The sequence below is a fragment of the Triturus cristatus genome, chromosome 4_1, assembly GCF_964204655.1.
Source record: "Triturus cristatus chromosome 4_1, aTriCri1.1, whole genome shotgun sequence".
In the NCBI taxonomy this organism is placed as follows: Eukaryota; Metazoa; Chordata; class Amphibia; order Caudata; family Salamandridae; genus Triturus; species Triturus cristatus.
In genome coordinates, this window is record NC_140585.1 from 1,077,604,905 (window position 1) to 1,077,619,870 (window position 14,966).

Genomic DNA, 14,966 nt, shown 5'->3' on the forward strand with positions numbered 1-14,966 from the left:
TGTATTCTATTACTGTCAAGCCCTCAATTCTACAAACATTCAAGGTGCTGGTCCCTTAGAGCATCATGGTGCAAACCAATTTACAGGTCAGATATTAAACTGGTATAGTATTGTATGTACTCAAGCAACCAAACAACAGGATCTATCATGAACATAAATTAAATGACTTTTTTTGTAGACTTTGTTTCTCAAGGATTTGGATGTGGATCATAGTTTGATCATGTTTACTCTATGTTAGTTTTAAAAACAAATAGGTGGTTGCAGCCCTCCCTGATGTGTGGGTAACACAATATGAGGTGGCACACTATAAAACTGTGTATTATTTTGGAGGTATTAAAAGGTAATGACAAAGGGACAGGCCACAAAAGAAGATGGAAGCCTTTCTCCAAGAATTTACAGCAGTCTCGAAGGCCATACTATTTTTTGGAGTAGTGAGAAAATTCCCCTTTCAGGTGGTCCCTTCCCATTGTTAGCTGAATTCTTTTGCTGTCTTAAGACTATGCACACTGGGGAACTGTTGTCTAATGCCCACTTATGTACTTTGACCCCTAAAACATGTTGATATTAGATAATCCCTGATTGGTTTATTTACATTTCTATAAGTCTATAATATATGGAGTAGAAATACACTTCTGGCATAAAAAGTTAAATGTGACCTGTGGAATGCAGTACTTATTGTGCTATCCACTAGCATGACAACGGAAGACATAGCTCCAGGCCTACCATTTTAACCTAACTGCTCCAGTGTAAAACCTGCACTGGAACCTGTTAAAATAACTCTTATTGACTGGGAAAAAAACTCCCTTTAAAATATGTAGGTCTTGTGACTCAAAAGCTAGGGTTTATAGTATTTAAAAGTGTGATATGTAGAAACTTAGTGTTTCCCTGTCCCTAGAGTGACAAGGCCCTAAGTGCTGTTTTCACTCTGGCAGAGCAAGCTGTCCTATGTAGAAAACCAGAGCACAGATTAAAATAACGCTGCTGTCATGTGATTGGGACAAGCAAGATAAATAATTAAAACACTATTTATAGTAGTTATTACAAATCCAATTCAGTTGTGAAGCCAGATTGTTTAATAAATATTATGGAACATTAACTTTTAGAAGGTTATACTTTACATCTCTGAACCATTCAAAGGCTAATTGCCATGAACCTCTGCCAGCTCCCAGCCTGTGGTCAAGCCTAGAAAAAGGCATAAAGAGGTATAAAATGCCTCAAATTCCTCCCTGGAGCAAACTATAGGTTAATCCTAATGGGCAAAGATGACTCCTTTGTACTCCACAGAATATGTGGAGTGGAGGTTTTGGATAACCTGTTGATACCACACTATCAAATACTACTTGACAGATCGATTACACCTCATGAGACACTTCAAATGCACTTGAAAGGGAGAAAACAGGTTGCCCAAACAACACTTGCATGTCTCCTGTTCGGTTGCTTTAGGACCCTGTTTTTATCCTCAGTTTGTTGTGAGTACAATGCTTACTTAAAACTCGATCTCATTTTAAGATGTGAGACGACACTGGTGATTGCCCCATGACACTACCACACACACCCTTAGGCCTCAGAGCCCAAGATTAGTGTGGCCAAAGGCTTTTGCCATCTTGCCATTTTGGTATTTTTAAGTTCTTTACAATTTTTTCCCCAAGTTAAGCTTGTCTGGTCTGAGCCACAGCTACTAGGGGTCGAGCTCAGGTTTAAATTATTGAAACTTTTGACTGGCCTTGGGAAGACATTGACTTTATTACTTACTACCCTTGAGCAGATTTCCCCTGGTGGAAGTAATTAAAGGCCATGATGTCAAGATAGTGTCATATGCTGATGACGCTCAGCTGATCATAACATTGACACAGGATAATGGCAAAGCTGCAGCTGATTTTAAGGCCTGTGTGGTATATCTGTCCCAATTTGATGGACTCCAGCTCCCTTAGATTAAATGCAGAAAAAACTGAAATCTTGGTGGTAGGAAAGCACCCATTAATGTTGTCCATTGCTTGGTGGTCAACTGAGCTGGGCTCTATGCCTGCTCCTAAATCGAAGATAAAAAACCTTGGTATCTGGTTTGACTCTAACCTATCCTTCAATACCCAGGTTTCTACTCTTGTCAGTTTTGGAATAGTAAAGATGCTACGAAACATTCTAGGGCTCCTGCCTGATTCTGCTAGGAACACTGTAATTCAGGCGCTTGTGGTGTATTAAACTACTACAATCTCCTTTACCTAGGGGTATCTGAGGGCAGGCTGGGAATGCTTCAAAGAATGCAGAAAGCTTCAGTCTGGTTGCTCCTGAACCTGCGAAAGCGCATTTCCACAGGTACTGCCCTTGCTAAGTTTCATTGGCTCCCCATTGAAGACAGAGTCTCCTTTAAAGCTCTATGCTTTGTTCATAGAATCCTAAATCAGAAAGGTCCTCACTATTTTTTTTTCTCTGATGAAATACTGGGGCATATCAACAAGGGCCTTATCTCCGCTTTTTTGGCTTTAAAAGCCAAAAAAGCGGAGATAAAACTATCGCCCTATTTACAAGTGGGTGCTAACATGCATTAGTGCATGTTAGCACCCGTTTTCCAGACGCCTCGCTTTGCATCTCTAATGTGATGCAAAGTGGGCGTCACTGGGCGGTACTGCATATAAATTATCGCTGATGTGCAGATTGCGATATTTACAAGGAGGCCCACGTATTTTAGCAGATGTTAGTTTTTGGCGAAAAATGCGTTTTTTGCTAAAATGCTGACTTACGTATACTTAACATTGGGGGTGGATTATGCTGATACAACCACAGGGTCGTATCAGCAAGGTTATCACCGTTTTCCATGGAACATCGCTGGAAAACCAGCGATGTTCCATGGAAAACACCGCTATCACTGGAATAATTATCGCCATTGCGCTATGTGTCGTTAATACAGCGCCAGCATGGCGATAATTTCCAGCGATAGCCGGCGGAAAGAAAATTCACGCTAAGTGCGACCAGTGATAATTATTGCTGCTGCTTGATAATATGCCCCTCTATCTCCCAAACAGAGGTCTCAGATCCTCTGGAACTGCTTGGGGTGTGATTCTAAAAATACACAGAGAACGTCTGGGAGGCAGCTCCTTTAGGATTCTGGCTGCCAGACTTTGAAATTCACTTCTTTTAAACCGTTGACTGGAACCTTCCTGAGTCCTTTTTCAGAGAAAAATGAAAGCTTGTTTCTTTAGACAATCATTTGACTATTAGCCAGCCTTAGAACCACTTCTACCTGGCTCTCAGTTGGAATCCAGCACGGGGACACTCCAAATTGGAGTAACCAGGGCTAACAGAGCATAACATAACATTACATACCTTCTGGTGGACAGCAATCCACACCAACTAATAAAACACTTTCTCACAAATGTTACAAAATTACACAGAGCAGCTAATTCCTTCTTTGGTCCAAGTTTGATTTTCAGGTTCTTGCCCAAGTCTCCAGAGTTGGTTCTGACTAGCTGCCTTAAAGCAGAACTACACACCAGATTTCCGTTCATCAATGAGCATTCTTCCTTTATAGCTCTTTCTCCCAACCTTATTCAAATGGTTGTATTGTAACCTCCACCCTCAACTAAGCCTTAGTGGCTTTCGATTTCTTCTCAATTAATAAATAATTACCATTCTCTTTATATAACCAATGCTAAAATTCTCTTTTTCTTTCCCTTCCCTGGATGGTTGCAAGGTTCATTGGCTCTAATAGGCTGGACTCCACTATGGCTATGTTCCTCTTGGTCCTGTTCTGCTGCTGCTACTCCCTTACTCAGAAGGGGTTTTTTCTGAGGCCAAGGTGCCTGCTAAACCCAGACCTGTTGCATAATAGACTGTTTATGGGTTCAGGACAGACATTGGAGCTGCTATGGGCCTGCTGTGAATAGAGGCAGGCAGCATGTCCATTTGGCAGCTGCAGCAGCTGCTGTGGGGACAGGTCTAGACATGGATTGGCTGCAACAGTTTTTGTGAGAGACCTTGGGGAGGGACTACCATGCCACCATATAATTATGCAATCCTACATGTCCATCATTAGCTCAGCATGTCTTCCATATTTGTGTCTGCAGTCATTACCTCCTATTTGAACAGTTCAGGTAGAGCCTTGCATTAGAGAAGAAAAGGCAGCAACTTCAGAAGTTGACCTGAACATTTTAGCAGACCTAAATCACTTACTCTGCACAAATGTGAAGTAAAGGATAGAATTCCAACATGTAGTGAATTCAGGTGCCTTTGTTTTTCAATTATCAAGATTTTCCGAGTTTTCTCTTTTGAATAAATGGATGAGACAAAAGCTACTCACAGAACCACTGTCATTGCAATTCTCACCACCTCACTTCTTCACTAAATCTATATTGATTCCGAAGGCATTTCCAAAGACTACAGATGAGAAACGACACTGTTATTATGATTACAATGCATGTAGTAGCGGATGTGTAGTCCACTGTTGTTTCCTTTGCCTTCCTTACACTCGCTGAATGTATACTATATTTCTAAACTGTTTTTTTGGGTACAGTCAGGAACACATTTGAATATACCAATGCATCTCCAATGCTCAATGACAAAAACATTGTGAATTCCATTGGCACATGAACACTCATAAAAACTACTGCCCCAGCTAGATTTGTTCCACAGTAAGTGCTTCTTAATATGATATAGGCTGCCCATTGTATACCTGGGAATAAGGAATGGTTGACTCCACTTACCTTACATGTGTAATCACATCTAGCTACATTGCTCTTTTTATTCCAAGAATCCATTCTGTCTGACAGTAACATCAATACGTTCATGACAACTCCTGGGATGCCAGCTTCCACTTTAGCATATCTTATATAGGGAACCAAACATTTCACCTTTTTTTTTTTTAAATATATTTTTTATTTTTCCTTCCACATCGCACTTTTATGTTCAATACATATTTTCCCCAACAAAAATATCATACACAACATTGGGACTTATTTAACAAATTAAACAAATCATATCATGATTATACTTAGTAATCCAAAACCCCCCTAAGCCCTCTACTCTCTACCCTATCCCGTCCCTCCATCGTGCTAATGGCTTCCAAATTCTTAAACCTAGATCTCTCCCAGCTCTTCCCTTCCTAGCATATATAGGTTTTTCCAAATTAAATGTAGAGATTAAATTCGCCAGCCATGTTTGCATGGGCGGGGGAGTTTTATCAAGCCATGCCCTGGCTAAAGTTAATCTATACACAGCCATACTCATAAATAGAAATTCTTTGTCTAGATTCCTGTTGTTCTCAGTATGTCCAATTCCCAACAAGATCAACAAGGGGTTTAAGGATATCCGTAATCCTAATGCCTGAGCCAAAAAGCTCTCAATGTCCCTGATTAGCGTATATAATTGAGGGCAGGTAGCAAACATATGAATTATATCTGCATCAGTTGAGCTACAACGAGGGCAGGTAGTTCCATTCGTACCTCCCCATTTAGCAATTCTGTCTGGTGTATGGTACAGTGAAAACAATGTTTTATAATGTTGCGATTGCAGGGAAGCCGAACATAGTATATTACAACCCAAATACAACGACTCCTGGAAATCATCAAGTTCTCCTTGAAGTTTCTCCACCCACTTATGTTTGTGTTTATCCAGATCATCCACTTTAGTTTTAGCTAATAGGGCAAACGCTGATCTAATCGTATGTTCTCCACCAGTAATTAAAATCTCAAGTAAGTTGTTGGTTTGGTACCCTACTGCACCTCCCTGTTTATTACCCAAAAAACTCCTACTCTGCAAATATTTAAAGAAGTCCCTATTGCTTAAATCAAATGTACTTACAAGTACGCTAAACTGTACTATTCCCCTTGAATCTCTTAAGTCCCCAACCAAACATTTCACCTTAATGCAAAGTAGATGCTATTTAATGTTTAGACTGCTTGAAGATATGAGTTTTACATACGCTTTTTCTCATTGTTATCTTGGTCCAAGTGTCCAAGTGTCCTTGTGAAAGATTATATAGAATTGGAAGGATGGCTGAGAAAAATTTGCAGCAAGATGGAGTGAGACTCCGGGGTCGAATGTCACTCTTGAAGGGGTCAGGATGGCATTTGACATTATAGAACGATCAGTACATTCGGTCAGTCTTAGACTGCAGCAGTTCTGTATGATCTGCGCACTCTATTACACCCCGGAGAGGATCGTTAGATGGGCTCGAGGCGGGGGCGTACAAAGTGGGGGCACAAGGAGGGGCACACTGTAAATGCGCCAAATGTGGGATGTATGCAGCTGACATGGTGCATATGTTCGCTACCTGTCCTGAATTAGCAACATTCTGGCAGAAGATATAATTTGCCATTAAGCGCCGATTAGGGGGTGAAGATACTTTCTCGACAGCTGAGCTGATGTTGGGCTATAAAGAGGATAGTCATGGCTTTAAATTTTTCATCACAATAATGCTGGTAGCAGCCCGACTTGCTATTGCAAGAGCCTGGATCTCACCTAGGCCTCCCTCAGCTGCCGAGTGGTGGGTAATCATGAGAGAAACTTGTGAAAGGGAGAAGGCTCTAACCAGATCCAGGGAATTCAAGCCCTGCAAAAATGTGACTCTATCTGGGACTGTTTAGAGGACACATAGAGTACTAGCCTAGCCGGGATTATGTATTAGAATAGGGCCCTTTTTCTTTCTTTTCATATAGCGAATCTATGCTTGTTTACAAAGTGCTATGGATTCTGTCTGGTATGAGCCTAAATACTGTAAATTATGTTGTTGTTCATACTGCCCACTGTCACTCTCTGTCACTGTGGCTTAGAACATCTTCATGTACCATTCTTTTTGACAATAATAAAAAAAAAAGAATTGAAAGGACACTTTGATTGTTATTTCGTATTGACCACCAAAGGCTTTTCAGTAAATACAGTGAATCATAATAACAAATTTCAGTTCAGATTGGAATCTTTGGAATCAATAATTGCAATACACACATATAACCGTTTATATAATATGTGTTGCTAAGCTGTGTCTCTGTACTTAAGTTCATACTGCATTGTATGGGAAATAAAATGTTTTGGGCCAGATTCATAAAGAAACCGTTTTGTGATTCCCTAATTGCGAACCCTTGCGATTCCAATTAGGAAATCGCAAAAGGCATGCATGAAAGTGTGGTGAACACTTTTTGCGAATTCTAGGGGATCACAAATGACCTACTTCATGAATAATAATGAGGTCGCAATTTGCGCCCCTCTAGGAATCGCAAACATCACAGAGATGGTGGCATGCTGGGGTCAGCACACCACCATGTCTGTGTTTGCTTTTAAATAAAGCAATTATTGTTTTGGAAATGCAGCCCTTTTTCATAAAAGGAAATCGGGATGCATTTCAAAAACAAAAATGAAGTTTTCTTTTTATTTTTTAAGAGTAGGCAGTGGTCAGTGAGACCACTGAAACCACTGCCTGCTCTTAAAAAACGCTGTAACAAACATTCACAAAGGGCAAGGGGTCCCCTTCCCATTTGCAAATGGGTTACCACCTACTTAAAGTAGGTGGTAAAATGTGAATGTTTTGCGACTGCATTTCGGTCACAAAACATTCCTACATACCGATGCAATTCGGTATTAGGAAGGGACGCCCTAAACACGCCCCTTCCTAATACCGAATCACAAACCCATTTTGTAATTCGGTAACAGGTTACCGAATTCGGTAACAGGTTACCGAATCACATTATAGTGTTTGCTGTATCTGAAAAGCATTTTTTGCGTTCGCAAACAGGCCAATTTTGTGAATCGGCCCATTTGCAAAGGCAGAAAGGCTTGATGCATATGCCCATAGTCCCTTAATCACTTTGCACCCCTCAGCACAATCAATACACCCCAAACATGTAGAAAACAATGACTATCAGGACGAACAAGAGAAAGTCAAATTTGGTGGAGATCAGTCAAATAGTTCAAAAATTATAAGGGGGTTTCAAATTAGTTTGTAAATTAAATGGAATTTGTCACAGGATACTTTTCTGCCTTTGTAGTTTACAAGCCAACGAATGATCAGTAAATTTTCAACGTAGAGTGACTTTTTCCATCAGTTGGTTCTGTTTTTGGTTGGATGAAGATACATTCAGCCTTTCCTCAGATATTAGCCAAAATGTAAGTTGCCAGAGCACATAAAGTATGCATATTTTTCAGATTAGTTATAATCTCTGGATAAGAGATTACGAACTACTGAAAATTTGGCCTGGGTGAAATTTCACTTTGACTGGCGTAATTCATGCAGTTGTGGGAATTTCGCATTACATTTGTGACACAAAATTCCTGACACTATGCCATTATGCAATGTTGTATAATTACACCATGTTCCTAGCAGAATTATAGGACAGGAGCGAGGGAATAAAGTGAATGGCCAGAACACGAGTGCCTGCCATTTGCAGTATTTGTGTTTTGGGATCTATATTTTAGAACAAGATGCAGCTTGGTGGCCTAAATGGATGCAGTGACACAGTTCAAGCTAAAAAATTGTCCTAAATGCCATATCTGTATTTTTTGGAATTATAGATAGATTTGTGTAATATTCCTGAATTTCATTTGAATATAGGAAAGCACAACTGTAGTGCAAATGCCACCCAAGCCTAGTCCCCAGCCTGGCCAGAAATGGGAGAGTACACTTACAAGCTGACCCCTTAGGGGATATTCACTCTCCCCATGCAATACAGAAGTGTGTAGCTGTTTTCACATATATCCCCTCTCTCCTTTCCAAGGGACAATTGGCAAAGGGTCATTATTTCCCACAATGCACACGTGTGTATGATGCTTTCCACTAAACCTTCCTTCATCTTGCTCAAGAGCAAGGAGATGTTAAAAAAAGAGAAGGTGCACCTGCCTGCTGATCGATGGCCACCTGCAAGTGAAGCTTTAGAGCCAATACAAGAAAATGAAGTGATCATGTCTATATTTTAAATACACTGTTCAAACCCGATACAGTTACAAGAAGCTTTTTTTTAAGTGGATTTAATTATGCTTATAGGGCACTGACAGAGATCTCTAAAAAGGAGAATGAGTGATTTGATAACGAAAAGCAGCCATAGATAGCTATGGAATTCACAATAAAGCATTTTTTTGCCAACGCCTTCTGTGAAATTACAGTGAGCTCATGAAATATTTCTAATTATATCTTCATAAAGATGTTCCTGCCTGACTGTTGACCCAAGGTGCATTTTCAGTATCCTCATCCAGATGTTGCAACATATGCTAATTTTAGGCTTCACACATGTACAATCTCATAATATTGAGCTTAAAGGTTAACACACCTGCATTTCGGATGTGTGACTGGCAAGTAACAGGTCTGATTGCTATTGCATCGTTTTTCCTCCTGATATTGAATAAGTGAGTCATTTGGCAGTAGTAAGGCTTGTAAATTACTCTGCCAGGAATCTGCGCTATCGGAAATCAAAATAAAAGTTATTATTAGAACCCTACATTGAGCAGTTCTCATATGAGATGACGGAGCTGTATCCATGCAGTTAGCCTCAAGGCATAAAGAACGGATGAAAAGGGAAGCTACTTTGAAATAACTCTTTCACGTTCCATACCAGCATTTCTGCAAACTTCAAAATACATGGAATGTGAAATTGCAACGCCCTGCAAAGAGGAATGAAAGGGCGATGCCCTGCAAAGAGGCCAGTCCAACAGAAGCAGACATTGTGCCTCTTTAATAGCATGGTATACAAAAACAACCACTCTTTCAATTCTGTTCGGCAGTTCTCAGCATATAAAGTCTGTAAAATATCAATGCCACTATTCAATCCTGCAGGGTCAATGTGCTTTATAAAATGCAACATTTTTTGCAAGTTTCTCCAAAAGCCCTGTGCGAAAAATTACCATACTCGCTATAATAGTTGTTCCTAAAACAGTATCCTAACAAAAGCAACTAGCTTGGCTTGGGTAGAGGAAGGGCCAACCTTTAATGGAACACCAGGTAAACGAAATGGTTACAAGTTTGTCATTTTAACACTAGAACAAGTACTGCACAAAGTAGTGTTTTCATTGTGCAGTGATTTCACATTGGTAACCTAACACAGCCAATATCAGAGTTCTACTGCTTTTTATTGGCCCAGGCTTAGTTTGAGAGCAGAATATGGTTTCAGAAGCATGTTGCTGCCAAATTTAACTCCTTTCATGATGCAGAGTGCAGCAATGCATGCCTACACAAGGGAAATGGTGGTGTACTACTCTGCTTATACACCCTTCTGCAGAAAAAATACACAAGACATATGTTAAAAAAAACTCTGCCCTTGCCTTACAATGTAGTATGATAAACTGGTCAGAGTGGTGTTTTTTTAAATGGCAGGTATGCCTCTGGTTAGACATAAATTATATGTTGAGGCTTCACATAGCTGAGCAATCTCTCAGACTACCAATAGGACAGGTACCAGACCCCTGAGATATTCCCAAGTGACAATTTTCATCTCTAAAGAACAAGAGCCACAGCCCTCATCTGTGCTCATCTTTTCTAAAATTACCACCGGCCCTGCGTTTCATGCCCAGGTACCCACTAAATGTATTGAAAACTTGTTACTTATAAAGTGCAACAAATGCCATAAGGCATGTGGGTGCTGAAGTGACTGACAACAGCAGAAAAGATGATAAGATAATCAATAAAACAGATGATTTATAAGAGCCTTACTAAATAGTTTGGTCCTCTGTTTTGTACAGATTATCTAAATAAGGGAAGCACACAGCTATGGCATGGTGTCTTACTCTTGAGGAGAAAGTTCCCTCCATGGCTTGCCATCAGTGGTTTGTACTGGGAAAACAAGCTCCCACTTTGAGAGTGTATTTTCTAAACAAAAGAAATTTGCTGAGTGGGTAATTTAAAAGGGTGACCGCTCAGCAAGTTAGCAGTGCTCTCAAGGGGGGAGCCGCTTTGGCGGCTGCCTTCACAGCACAAAAAGGTCAGGCAGGCGGGGATTTTTAAACTAGGCGATGATCCTCTGCCTGAGGGGCTGATTTATCATCCATGCCAGATCTGCTGACTACCCAAAAGGTTTTAAAGGTCCCCCTAAGCAAAGTTTGACATATCAGGCATGTATGGTGATCTTGGGGCATCATCAATATCTGTGCATAATCTAAGTGATCTATTGAGCTATCCTCAATGCTGTTGTCATAGTGCAAGGACAGAGAGCTGGTGGCTGCAGGAAATTCAACAGAATAGATGGGTCCCATCACACTCCCTGCACACACACACACACCCACACCCACACCCCACGCGTCGTTCTCTATCTATAACTTGTAATGGCTTTGTCTCAGCAGAGACAGAGATGGAGCTTTATTAGAAGCCACGAGGACACCAGGTAGGGAAATGATCAAATCAGATGGGATTCGTTACCCCAGAGACTTCTATATTGTAAGCTATTCACCTGTATTGATGTCATCCTGATAAAAGCACAAAGGCAGATTTTTTATAGATTAACGCCATGGCTCCAAGTCATGTAGAATTCAGGAGATAATTAGTGCACATTGTACCGCCATCTTGGTGGGGGGTATTTCATTTTTTTTTTTTTTTTTTTTACTCCTCCTCCACCCGCCGCCTCTCCCTTCCCTCATAGATTACAATTAACTTCTCAGGAGTTCCCCATGTGAAAATGAAGCCTAACATGTGAAATCATTCTTTACCACTCCGAATACTTCTTGTTTTGGATTTATAAGTTAGCATTTCATCTAGATAGAAGTCTTCGTGAAATCTGTCTGGAGAAAACTGCAGAGTGAGGTAATGGATTCACAACTCCGAATTCTGATCTATTTACAAACATCCTGTTGCGAATGGATATGAATTTAAAACACAACTTTGAATGAGGGTCTAAGTAAAGTCTGTACATTTATAGAAGGCGGAGATATGTTATGTCTAAAGAGATTTGAATAACGTTGTATTGCCTTTTTTATGGCCTCACGGTGCCACACGTTTCGAGTATGCTGTCTTGTTTTATAGCTGTATTCATAAAGTGCTTCATACGCCTAACGACACACCAAAGCCCATTTGCAGAGGCATAGCACACTACTCTGGGGAGTGCCATAGATTGAACAGAACATGTTTGCCATGTGGCCTAAATGGGGAGCTTTTTGACGTGAAGTCTTATGCTGTTAATGAGTTTTGTAGCTATGCCTCTGTGTGAATTTGAAGAGAAGATGACAAAGAGATACGTTGCTAATGCATTAGATTCTAAGGGTCTATGCTTGAAGCGTTTTGGTGTGTGGAGATGGCTGAAATTGCTGCAACTGTCACAAACCAGTGTGTAGCTGTTCCTACTCCCAGGTGTAGGAGAGACTTGTGAGGACAGGCATGGATACTACACAAGCCAAAACGTGCCAGCTGTAGAGTGATCTGTGTATGTTCAGCTCAAACCACAAAGAATACAGTGCTAAAAAACTGCACAGCGTTTGAAGGGAGCTACAATTGGGAGATGCAAACGCAGGAATCCAGGCAGTGTGGCAGACTGAGAGTACATTCAATCAACACTAAAACGGCCTTTGTGGAAGCAAAAAGCCATATAAACTTCACCGTACAACAGGGCCTTTAATACCCACAATGCAGTTTGCTTACGGTAACTTTAACAAAATATCTCCTTTTGTATGATTGTCTCTATTTTATCCGGTCTGATGCTGCTGTTTCTTGACTCTGCACACTTGGACATTGGTAGCCAAGCACCAGTGCATGTGCTCCAACCCCCAAAACATATCAAAACTGGCTACACTCCTGATTGCCATATTTTACTTACCAATAAGTCCATAGTATGTGATACAAAACTGTAACCAGGGCCTGTAAGTTAAATGTTACTAGTGGAGCGCAGCACATATTGTGCAACCAATAAAGTTACAAGGCAAAACATGTCTCGGGCCTGCCCCAGTAGCCTGGTTATGCAGTTTCAAAGCAACCAATTCGACCTGGGAAAATGAACCTTTTCTTTCTAATACGTATACAGCACCCCTAAGGTAGGCCATAGATGCCCATAGCGCAGGGTGCATGGTATTTAAAATGTAGGATATGTATAATCTTTGTTTTACATGTACTAGCAGTGAAAAACCTTGAAAGTAATTTTTCACTGCGTGAAAGCTGAATTTCACAATACTGGGTTTCATGATAACACCTCATATGACTAACTTCAGTTTGGGAGCAGCTAGACAAATTATTCAATGACTAATTTTAATAGTATTTTAAAATTCAACTTAATGGTCAAGTCATATTTTATATTATTATTTTTTGAAAAACGAAAGTTTTAGAAAGTTGTCAATTTCATTGCTGAGGTAAATATGCCTTTCTGCCAGTGTGTAGCCAGTACCTATGCAGCACCCGGAGAGACAGATTAGGTGGCGGCTGACCAACCTTGAAGAAAGTGTGACAACAGGGGGTCGCCCTCTACTCCCATGCCTTTTATAGCGCTCATCATAATAAACTCGATATCATTTGATGAGTAAGTGTACTGGACTGCTCCAGACTTACAGGTGGAGTAATACTTAGTACAGTGTATATGCCATAGGGGATTTATAACAACTGGGAAAGTAGCATAGGGATCCTGTTTGTCCTGATGAAAGCCGGTAGAGAGACGGAATCTGGAAGAAACATGTTGACCTCTATGCAGAACAAGGGGTGGTGAGTGCATAATTCACTCACGCCACCACCACCATCCGGGGGTATGCTTATACCCTTTTTTATACCTGAAAAGGGAATCGAGGAATAAAATTGTTATGACGATATCTCTTAGTCAGTTTTGACACTATTTGTCTGCACCTGTATAGGATCCTTTTCTTTTTCTGTTTCTAATTGTTTGTATTGTCTACCCCTCCCTATTGCTCAGCCTCTAGCGATGGTCTGCGCAGAGGCGTTTAGTAGCAGCCCTATGATGAAGCATGCCACAACTTATTGTGGGTGAGGGCAGTTTTTACAAAGTGATTGTGCTCCTTACAAAACTTCATACATTCTCAAAAATATTTTGCGACTGGTATTTACCTTACTTCCTATTGAGTATATATATTGGCTTGGAGGAGAAAGAGGTAAGGTTTTGTCCTTCTCCCCCTTTTCTTGTGTAGAGAGTGTTTACTGTTACCCAGGAACTGAATGGTTTCTTGATTAAGAGCTTCCCCTAACATGATGGCCATCCTTGCTTTGGCCTGGAACTTAATTGACTTCAAAGAATGCCTATCCTGTCACAGGCTCACACCTAGGCCTACCCCCTCTATTTACCTGCTAGCCAGTTAAGCACAAAGTCCTGTGGTAGAAGAGCTGCCCTCAAAAATGGTTTTGAGTGACGACAAGGGAGGGTTTGTAAGTAAGGAGAGAAAAATGTTGACTGGCAGAACAGAGGATGTTATGCTCCCCCCAAGCCTTGTATACGGTTTGGGAAGGGGTTATGGAAGGGCTCCGGCCTTCGATACAGCCTTTTCCCACAGTGATTTTATCTGCTGGATTCTCCTACTAGTAAATTAAGTTTGTTGCTCATGCACCCAGTAAAGTCAGAGGCGTTATATATTTGTGTGGAATGGAACGGTTCCCAATTGGGGTCATCTTATATGAGCACCATTTAAGTGGGCTGATTAGGCAGAAAGAGTGTGACACCATCCAGCAATAGAAGCAATGATAAAGTAAAGCATTTTTTTAACCTGTAAATGGTTTTTGGATCGCCTCATTGGTTGAAGTGGTTATTACCTATTGGGAGCAATCCTCCCTTTACTTTACAAAATCCATTTCCCATACTTTTGGATGAAAATCGACTGTTCCAGAATGAATAAGGTAAACCTTCAGGTCCCTTTTTCTAAACGAACAAGCAAAAGTAGAAATAGGCCTTCTCACCAGGATGTCTGCTACGTGAAAGAAAAGTAAATGTTTTCAATTGGTTAGTCAATCTAAAAGCTTTTTGAGAGCCAGTATATGGCTTTAATTGAGGCAGTCATTAGAGGCTTATTGTTGACAAAGATTTAGTTTTTTCTTCATATAAGGGTGTCATCAGCTGAGTCCTGGGGTATCTCCTTGTAAT